Consider the following 8,194-nt stretch of genomic DNA (forward strand, 5'->3'; position numbering starts at 1 on the left):
CTGAAAATCCAGCTACTTGATAGCTTGATATACAATTTTTATAAATTTTAAAGATCAATAGAGGTAGTCATTTAACAATAAATGTAACTAGCCTAGGACTTTATTTAGCATTAAATGATCTTCACTGTCTAAATACAATAATAGGTAGAAATGAGAAAATGTCATCAGGAATTACCATCTTTGAAATAATGACTTACTCATTGAAATATTAAAAGAATCCAGTCTTAATCAATATCTTCCCCTGTACTGTAATTTAATAGAATCTTGGCATAGGAGAAAGTAAAGGACATTAGTAAAACTGAGTTGCATTATAAAAATATAAGAGGTTTGTCTCCATACCTGTGTTTATATTTTGGTTTACTCTTTAGTTTTCTTGATCTTGAAGCTGTGGGCCTTAGATGTTAAAGTAGAAATTCCCCAATGTTTATATTACCTAAGGAGGAATGTATGTTTTCCTATTCTTACAAAAAAGGGGGGGGGGATAAAGATTACATATGGACTTAAAACACTTAAAAAACAGGAGACTTGTTATCTTTTTATCTTAGTTTATAAAAGATGTGTCCATATGTCTGTGGTGTGCAAGATTCCATAATTAGTACTTGTATTTTTTTCCCAATCTTTTGCTTTTCCAGTAGTGATTCCATGTAGTATTTTCACATCTAAGAATTAGTCCCAAATCAAGGAAAGACCAATCTTTCTTGACACAAAAAGATGTGGTGTGTTTTGCCCTGCACTCGTTGCTCCTTTCTTTATACACTCTCATGTGACAAGGGAAGGAAGTTCCACTTCCAGTACCACCTTGACATTTAAGTTCCTTCTGCTTCTGTGAGAAACAGACCACAAAATCAAGAAAGACCTCCCCTCCCGCAAGGGCTCTTCTTACTTGTCACATTCCTCCCTTCTCTTATCAGTTGGTTGACTGGTGAGAAAATGATAATCCCAAACTCTTTGTTTCGTGACTCCAGTCTTCTAAACTCCCTCGGTGTATCCCTCAAAGCTGCCATCACCTGCTCATAAACAAATGCTACACTTCTGTCTTGAAGGGTCCTCGGAATGAAGTCAAATCTAAACACAAGACCATCCAGAGAGATACTGTTCCGGAGCTGGCGGCAAAAAAGCATAGAAGAATGAGATAAACACACAGGGGCCGTAACATGCGGGGTCCTGGAATGGCCCTTGAGTGCTCTTCAGAAAGGTTTTACTCATTTGGTAGAACTCTCACCATTTCACTGTCTTCTGTACGTACTTCCGAGGAGTCGAAGAGTAACTAAGGAAAACAGTGATGACCATAATACATCATCCAGGCTCACATTGATTTAGTGCTGAAGTAAATGTCTTACCAGGGCTTTTAAAGCGTTCCTCATGCTAATCCTTGCAGATGAGACAAGATTCAATCTAAGGTTCTGTTTTTAAGAAGACATGGATCCAGAATTCAAGCTGAGATTCTATGGCTTCCGGGTGCTCAACTGGAAAATACAAAAACAAATGACAGTTTGTAGAAGTTATTATTCTACCCGCAGGTGTTCACAGGAAAAGTAGCAAATATAATACTTTGACTTTATTGTACAGAAAGAAAAAAAAACTTTTTCCATTATTTTTTAAAAACTGCAAATCAGTATTTGAAGATCTCTTAGAAAATACAGTAAGTGGCAGGAAATAAACATGAGAAAGCTAGTGTGTATTTCAGCTTTCCCTTGCTGAGACAGAATGACTGAGAATATTAAGATACAAGGAAGAAAGGTTTGTTTTGAGGGATACTTTCAGAGAAGTGAGTGTATGCGTAGTTGACTGTGTTGCTTTTGGGTCTATGGCTAAACTGCACAGCATGGTTGGAAAAGCAATGTGGATCAAAGCTGCCTGCCACACAAGAAGCAAAGGGGAAAATGGAGAACCAAGTGGGGGTCTCTACATTGCCTTCAAGACCATGTAGTCCAACACCTTCCACCTGGCCCCTTCTCCTGATGGCTCTCCTAGTTCCCATCAGCACCACAGGCTGGCAAATCCACCTTTGTCACATGACTTTTGAGGACACTTTATATCCAAACAACAATGGGAAACTATCTCAGTTGTGACAGGTAGTATGTCAGAACCTGTGCCAACTACTTCCTATTTGTTAGCTTGTGAAATTATCTCCACAGTCCTTACAACACGAGTTGCTATGAGTTATTATTTCCATTTTGCATGTGGAAAAGCTGAGGCTTGGATACATTTCTAAGACATGTTTCACTTTCTTATTAATACAAAAATATTGACAGTGTCAAAGGTAAAAACATTGCCACTCAAAAACTACAAGGCATACCTATTTAAGCCCTAACTTCTTCCAGTTGTCTTCGTTCTTACCCATCTGATGTCATACAATATGAGATACTTTTAACAACTTGTTTCCATAGTGAAAGAGAGTTAAGGAAGGAAAGAAGAAAGGTGGGGTATCCCTAATGCTCCCCACACTCCTCTTTTCCAAGTGCTTCTTTTTTGTTTTGTTTTGTTTTATTTTATTGAAAATAGAGTCTTCTCTCATACAATACACCCTGACCACAATTTTCCTTCTCTTTTCACCTCCCCTCTTGGTGTGATCCAAGTTTCTTTTTTTTAATTAGTTATTTTCTTTATATACATTTCAAATGCTATCCCCAAAGTCCCTTAACCCCCCCCCCCCCGCTCTCCTACCCACCCACTCCCACTTCTTGGCCCTGGTGTTCCCCTGTACTGAGGCATATAAAGTTTGCAATCCCAAGGGGCCTCTCTTCCCAGTGATGGCCGACTAGGCCATCTTCTGCTACATATGCAGCTAGAGACACGAACTCTGGGGGGAGGGGGGGTACTGGTTAGTTCATATTGTTGTTCCACCTATAGGGTTGCAGACTCCTTCAGCTCCTTGGGTGCTTTCTCTAGCTTCTCCATTGGGGCCCTGTTGTTCCATCTTATAGATGACTATGAGCATCCACTTCTGTGGAGCTAAGATGAAAGGATGGACTATCCAGAGACTACCCCACCCGAGGATCCATCCCATAATCAGCCACCAAACCCAGACACTATTGCATATGCCAGCAAGATTTTGCTGAAAGGACCCTGATATAGCTGTCTCCCAATGCTTCTTACTGACAAAGAAACAAAAGACTGACGCTGTGGATGATGTAGACCCAGAAGCTCAGAGTTGAGTTTGGGAAAGATGGGGCTTGAGCAACAGAGAAATCTATGTAGTCATCTCTCTCCTAATTGGAAGAGGGAAAAACACATTTGATGTGGCACCTAACATCCACCTAGAAATAGCAAAGTATGTGGGGAAAAAATCCTTGAGCCTCATGCGTAAAAATGAAGGAAGCACCATGATAATAATATGGTCATGATTTAATTCTGGCTGTTTTACAGCATATGTATACTCTCTATGACTGAATACCTTTACAGTGGGGAATGTATCCTCAGATGTAGCCCACGTCCTCTTGCATAAACTCTAATTAGTCTGGCTCTGGGAGGGGAATGGTTGCAAGTACAATCTTCGTCTCACGTGGAATATGTTCTACCTACTGGGAGAAGACAAGCAATATTAACTGGGGATTAATCACAGAGAGTGAAAATCATCTCCTAAGCACATTTTGGCTTCTTCCTATTTCTGAGTCCCTTCATTTCTTCCTATTACAGCTTTTCTGATAGAGGGTTTCATGATAACCTGGAGCACAAGAGCACAATGACACACAACTCTGTTCTCACTTGAGGGTTCAATAAATGCTACTTGATTTTAATGAATTGAATTTTTAAAAGGATAGTTTTGTTGGCTTTATGTAAGTTTGGGCTGGAGTACGAGTGGACCCTTACATTTATTAAAAGTACTTGAAGAAATTATTGTTTGGGGTCTAAAGTACCTGGAAATTTCTCCTTTATTGCCTTTTCTGCTCTCTAAGATAATCTGGTCACACATTTTAAACCACAGCCTGGCCCTCAATAGCTTGACTGTTCATATCTCTCGAGCCAGATCTCCAAAGTCGGAGTGAAAGAGCTAAGAGATAATTATCTAGGCAGTGCTGACCTTCATTGGAGTCGCGTTGCCACCAATTTTCTGCTTTCTTTTCAATGTGAAGAATGAGCGCGTGGAAGCCAGAGGGTTCCTGCATAGGTCGGAGGTTTAGAAGAACATTATTCTCAATCACCCTAGCATGGGATGTCTGGAGAGACAGCGATCCTGATGTAAATAAAAGTTGGCAATTTGGCAATATCTAGCAAAGACAAAACTACACCTGACCCATGACTCAGAAATCCTTCCTCAGGAACCTTTATTTGTTTATTTTTATGTGACCCAGGGGGAACATTTATACTAAGGAACAAAGAAAGATACATGTCTACCTGGTTCAAATGTAACCATGTGGTGAAATACTACACAACCACAACTTAAATCTTTTTGCAGTTATTAGAACCATGACCAAGCTCTCTTTGCACTACTATTGGCAACTCCCAACATATAATGAAACAAAACAAGCAAGATGGGGAAGGATTGATCTCCGATGTGTTGTAAAGATGAGCATGCTTGCCATGTGCCAGTAATGTCCAAGTGGTAGCTGAAAGAAGAAAAGTTAAGATGACCAGCCTGGGCTACGTGAGATCCTGTCTCGGTATATGCCCCATCTGAAAAAAAGAAAAAAGAAAAAACAAACAAATAAAGTGTGAAACATTTATAAAATAGTATTGCTGTATATAGTTGTGAAATATATGCAGCAAAATATAAAGCATGAAATAAAATATTTATGTGCATGAATTCATGATAGCTGTTCCATTGCAGAGAAGGAGGACAGAAAAGACGGGAGCAGAATTTCTTAGACATCCTCAGCTGTATCTGTAAATTTATTTCTTTAAAAAAACACACACATCTGAAGTACAATGTTAAGATTTGATAAAGTTGTGTTATAGGTCCATGGATTTTTATTATATATTATTCTCTATACTTGTCTGCATGTTTGAAATATTTCATTATAAAATATATATTTTTAAATCATCCCAGTACAAGAGTATTTCTCAGAGGAATCACCAAAGCAAGGAAAATAAAACACCCCATTCAACTTCTTTCCCTACAAGAACCATGAATTACGGCACAAAGGGTGTTTTGTATTTATGAGAGGGATCCGCCTAAAGGATGCCTCACATTTAGAAGTGAGTACCCTTGCAAAGATCACTGCTCATTCATCCTGGAGCCCAGACAAGGATATCCCACTTCAGATTTAACACAAGCTCGTGGTCCCTAAAGTATTAAGGTTAGCTCTGCTCAACATTTTATTACCTAACAGAGCATTCAAGAATTTGGAGACAGGATCACCCAGCTAGCTCTGGGTGACGCCCCATCCTTGGAACACTGCAAAGATAACTGTGGAAATGAGTGATGGAGGGCGTGAGCCCTCAGCATCACTGCATTGTTTATCGTTCTTGCAAGACCACAGCCATCAGGACACATGTGTGCACTTTTCCCTTAAAAAAAAAAATCTTTTGAGGGGTAGTTGTGTGAAACAATGATCTGTTGAATTTAATTCACAGATCAAAGAGGACGGAAATTAACCAACACAGTAATTGATTATTTCATGGGTGACATAACCGAGGGATGATTTATCTTAATAAAGAGCAACTTCCCTCTAGTCCTTAACTGAATTCCAGCCAATGCAATAATACTCGGCTGTTAATGACTTTGATGTTGATGTGGAAAAGTGAATGACTGCGTAATCACTGAAATGGGACCTCATCACAGTTGGAAACGTTTAAGCCAAATCATTTTGGACTGTGAAAAGAGCCCCGAGTGGTGAATATTGGCTGGGTACCAGATCTTCAGTCTTAACTAAACAGGGCCTGAAAACTTTATCATATCGCAGTGCTCTGGCTGGACTCTAACTCTGACAGCTCACAGGGACTGGAGCAGAATGTATATGTCTGTGGCCTCGTGGATGAAAAAGAGAATTCCAGGGCTTAAAGCGCTGATAATAAATACGTGTCTATCAGCATTGAGCTGGGAGTGTAATTAGTTAAATCCATCTTTGGGAGAGGGAATAGAAGAAAGGAAACAGAAGTCAACTTAAAAAAAAAAAAAAGAACCAAAAGCTTATTTTTATACCCCACGTTACTAAATATGGCTAAGAGCTTGCAAGCCAGCATTAGTCATTGAGGGCAGCCTCCACCTCCTCCCCTCCTCCACCCTCACCACTCAATAACAAAGCGAGCTAAAGTTAGACCTTCTCTCAAGTCAGTACACTTGATTATTATTATTTGAGTTACAGCTGAGAAGACTGCAAGAGAGGGAGGAACCTTGGGGGACACAGGCGACTCCCTGGTGCCCAGATTTTTTTATTTTCTAGTGGGAGAAGGAAAGCAATCGTAGTCTCAGCCCAGTCTCCAGTGGTCAGCCCAATCGATTTCCTCTTGTTCTAAAATCAAATCGGGTCCTAGATAACATCAGTTTCCTAGAGTTAAATTATTGCATCCGTGTATTATACTGCGGAGCTTCGGCGAGCCTCTGCAGCATGCTCCTATTCTCCTCTCAGCCCCTAGTTTCCAGCCTGCCTTCTACTGCTTCCCACTGTCCCCAGATGCCCCTAAGCAGAAGTTCTAGGGAGCTTTCAAGTAAGCCTTGTCCAAGCTTTGGGGCCACGGCAGGGTGACCCAGACTCACTAAGAAAACAGCTGTAGGCATTTAAATGCAACAAAGCCCCCAGGCTTCAGAGATTCGACATGCCAGATTGGGAGCATTAAAATAAAAGAAAAAAATCTTTGGTTGGGGCGAAGAATTGTTAAACTGTTCGTCTGGGCCTGCAGCTGGGGCTGTCTCCAAGCTCAACACTGAAAACGCCCAGGTGGTAAGATCAGGAGTCAGCCCTGGGGTGCCCGTGTCCTTGCTGGGAATAATTTATGTCTTTTAACCTAAGACTTACTCACTTATTTCCAAGGTACCTTTTCCCCTCTCAGTACCAAGTATGATGTAGCAGTCAGCTTTTCCTAGCACATAAATGACCCTAGGTATCTTTGTTTCTGGCAGCAATGTCATAGGTGGGATAATCTGTGAAATATTGAAAGAGCCCACACCTTTCCCTCTTTTCCTCCTTGGTGTTCTCCAAACTGTTTCTTCAATCACACAACTTCTGTTTTATGCCCTCCCTTAAAATTCAATCTGAATCCAAGAGCTTTTAATTTTTAGCCACATTTTACAAGCCTGGACTTTCAGGGATATATGTTATGAAAGCACTGAAAGAAAAGTCTTTCTTGTCATCAAAACCATAATAATTATGTGTCAAAGATAATTACTGCTTGGCGTGTAGTACATCTAATACCAAGTGACAGAGAGAGTAGTCTACCGGCAGACAGGAGGAACTGCCGGCTGGCTGAAATCTGATATAAAATTAACCACCGGGATCAAGTGCTCTACCCACTGGAATTTTACCAGATAAATGTTAACTCCACCTCCTCCCACAATTATTTTTAAATCAATGGTTAGTCTGTTTATGCTTGTTGTTGGGAATTTTCTAAAAAAGTACATTATTCAGTACATACGTGAACATTAATATCTTTCATAATGGTGGAACACTATATCCCAAATGCCTGTGTTACCATAGACAGCAAGGGTTGTGACTGCATTAGCTGAAGTCTCAAGTGATAAGGAGGAGAGGATTTCATAGCCACCACACATGGACTTATGACCAGAGTACCATCTGGGAGCCTGATGCCTGAGAAGAAAGCATTAGCAAGATACAGAAGATGGGCCACACCAAGATGGGAGTGAAAGGAAGGACTCAGATGACACCAGCGTAAACTCTGGTGTGCTTTGAGAAATGTCACTTCTCTAAGCACGATGATCACTGTTTAAATCCCCCGCTGGAAGGATGGTTCAGTGGTTAAAGTGCTTGCTTGCATAAACATAGGACCCTGAGCTTGGATGCGAAGAACCCATGTAAGAACCAGATGTGGCAAGCCTATGTTCCCAGCACTGGGGAATTAGAAGCAAAGGGATCCTCGAGGCTTCCTGGCTGGACAGTCTAGCTCATAGTTCCAGGTTCAACAAGAGCAGCTATCTGAGAAAATAACATGGAAAAAGAATTTAGGAAGAGGGCCTCTATCAATCCCTGGCCCCCATATGTGGACGCACACACACACACACACATACACACGCGCGCGCGTGCAGTGCCCCTTGTAAGAGAATCCTGCTCACAAGTTTCCTTCTGGGCAACTTTCT

At 40.8% G+C, this 8,194-nt stretch overlaps 1 long non-coding RNA gene across 1 annotated transcript; it reads right to left on the bottom strand.

The window, feature by feature from the left end:
- Nucleotides 1–865: 865 nt before the first annotated feature.
- Gm31413 lies at nt 866–4,130 on the bottom strand. The gene is made up of 3 exons (XR_374885.2): nt 4,025–4,130; nt 3,398–3,524; nt 866–1,466 (listed from the first exon to the last, which is right to left on the bottom strand). It is a non-coding gene; the product is annotated as a predicted gene, 31413 (long non-coding RNA).
- Between the last annotated feature and the right edge of the window lie 4,064 nt (nt 4,131–8,194).

Source organism: Mus musculus, chromosome 2 (genome assembly GCF_000001635.26).
Source record: "Mus musculus strain C57BL/6J chromosome 2, GRCm38.p6 C57BL/6J".
NCBI classification, from domain to species: domain Eukaryota; kingdom Metazoa; phylum Chordata; class Mammalia; order Rodentia; family Muridae; genus Mus; species Mus musculus.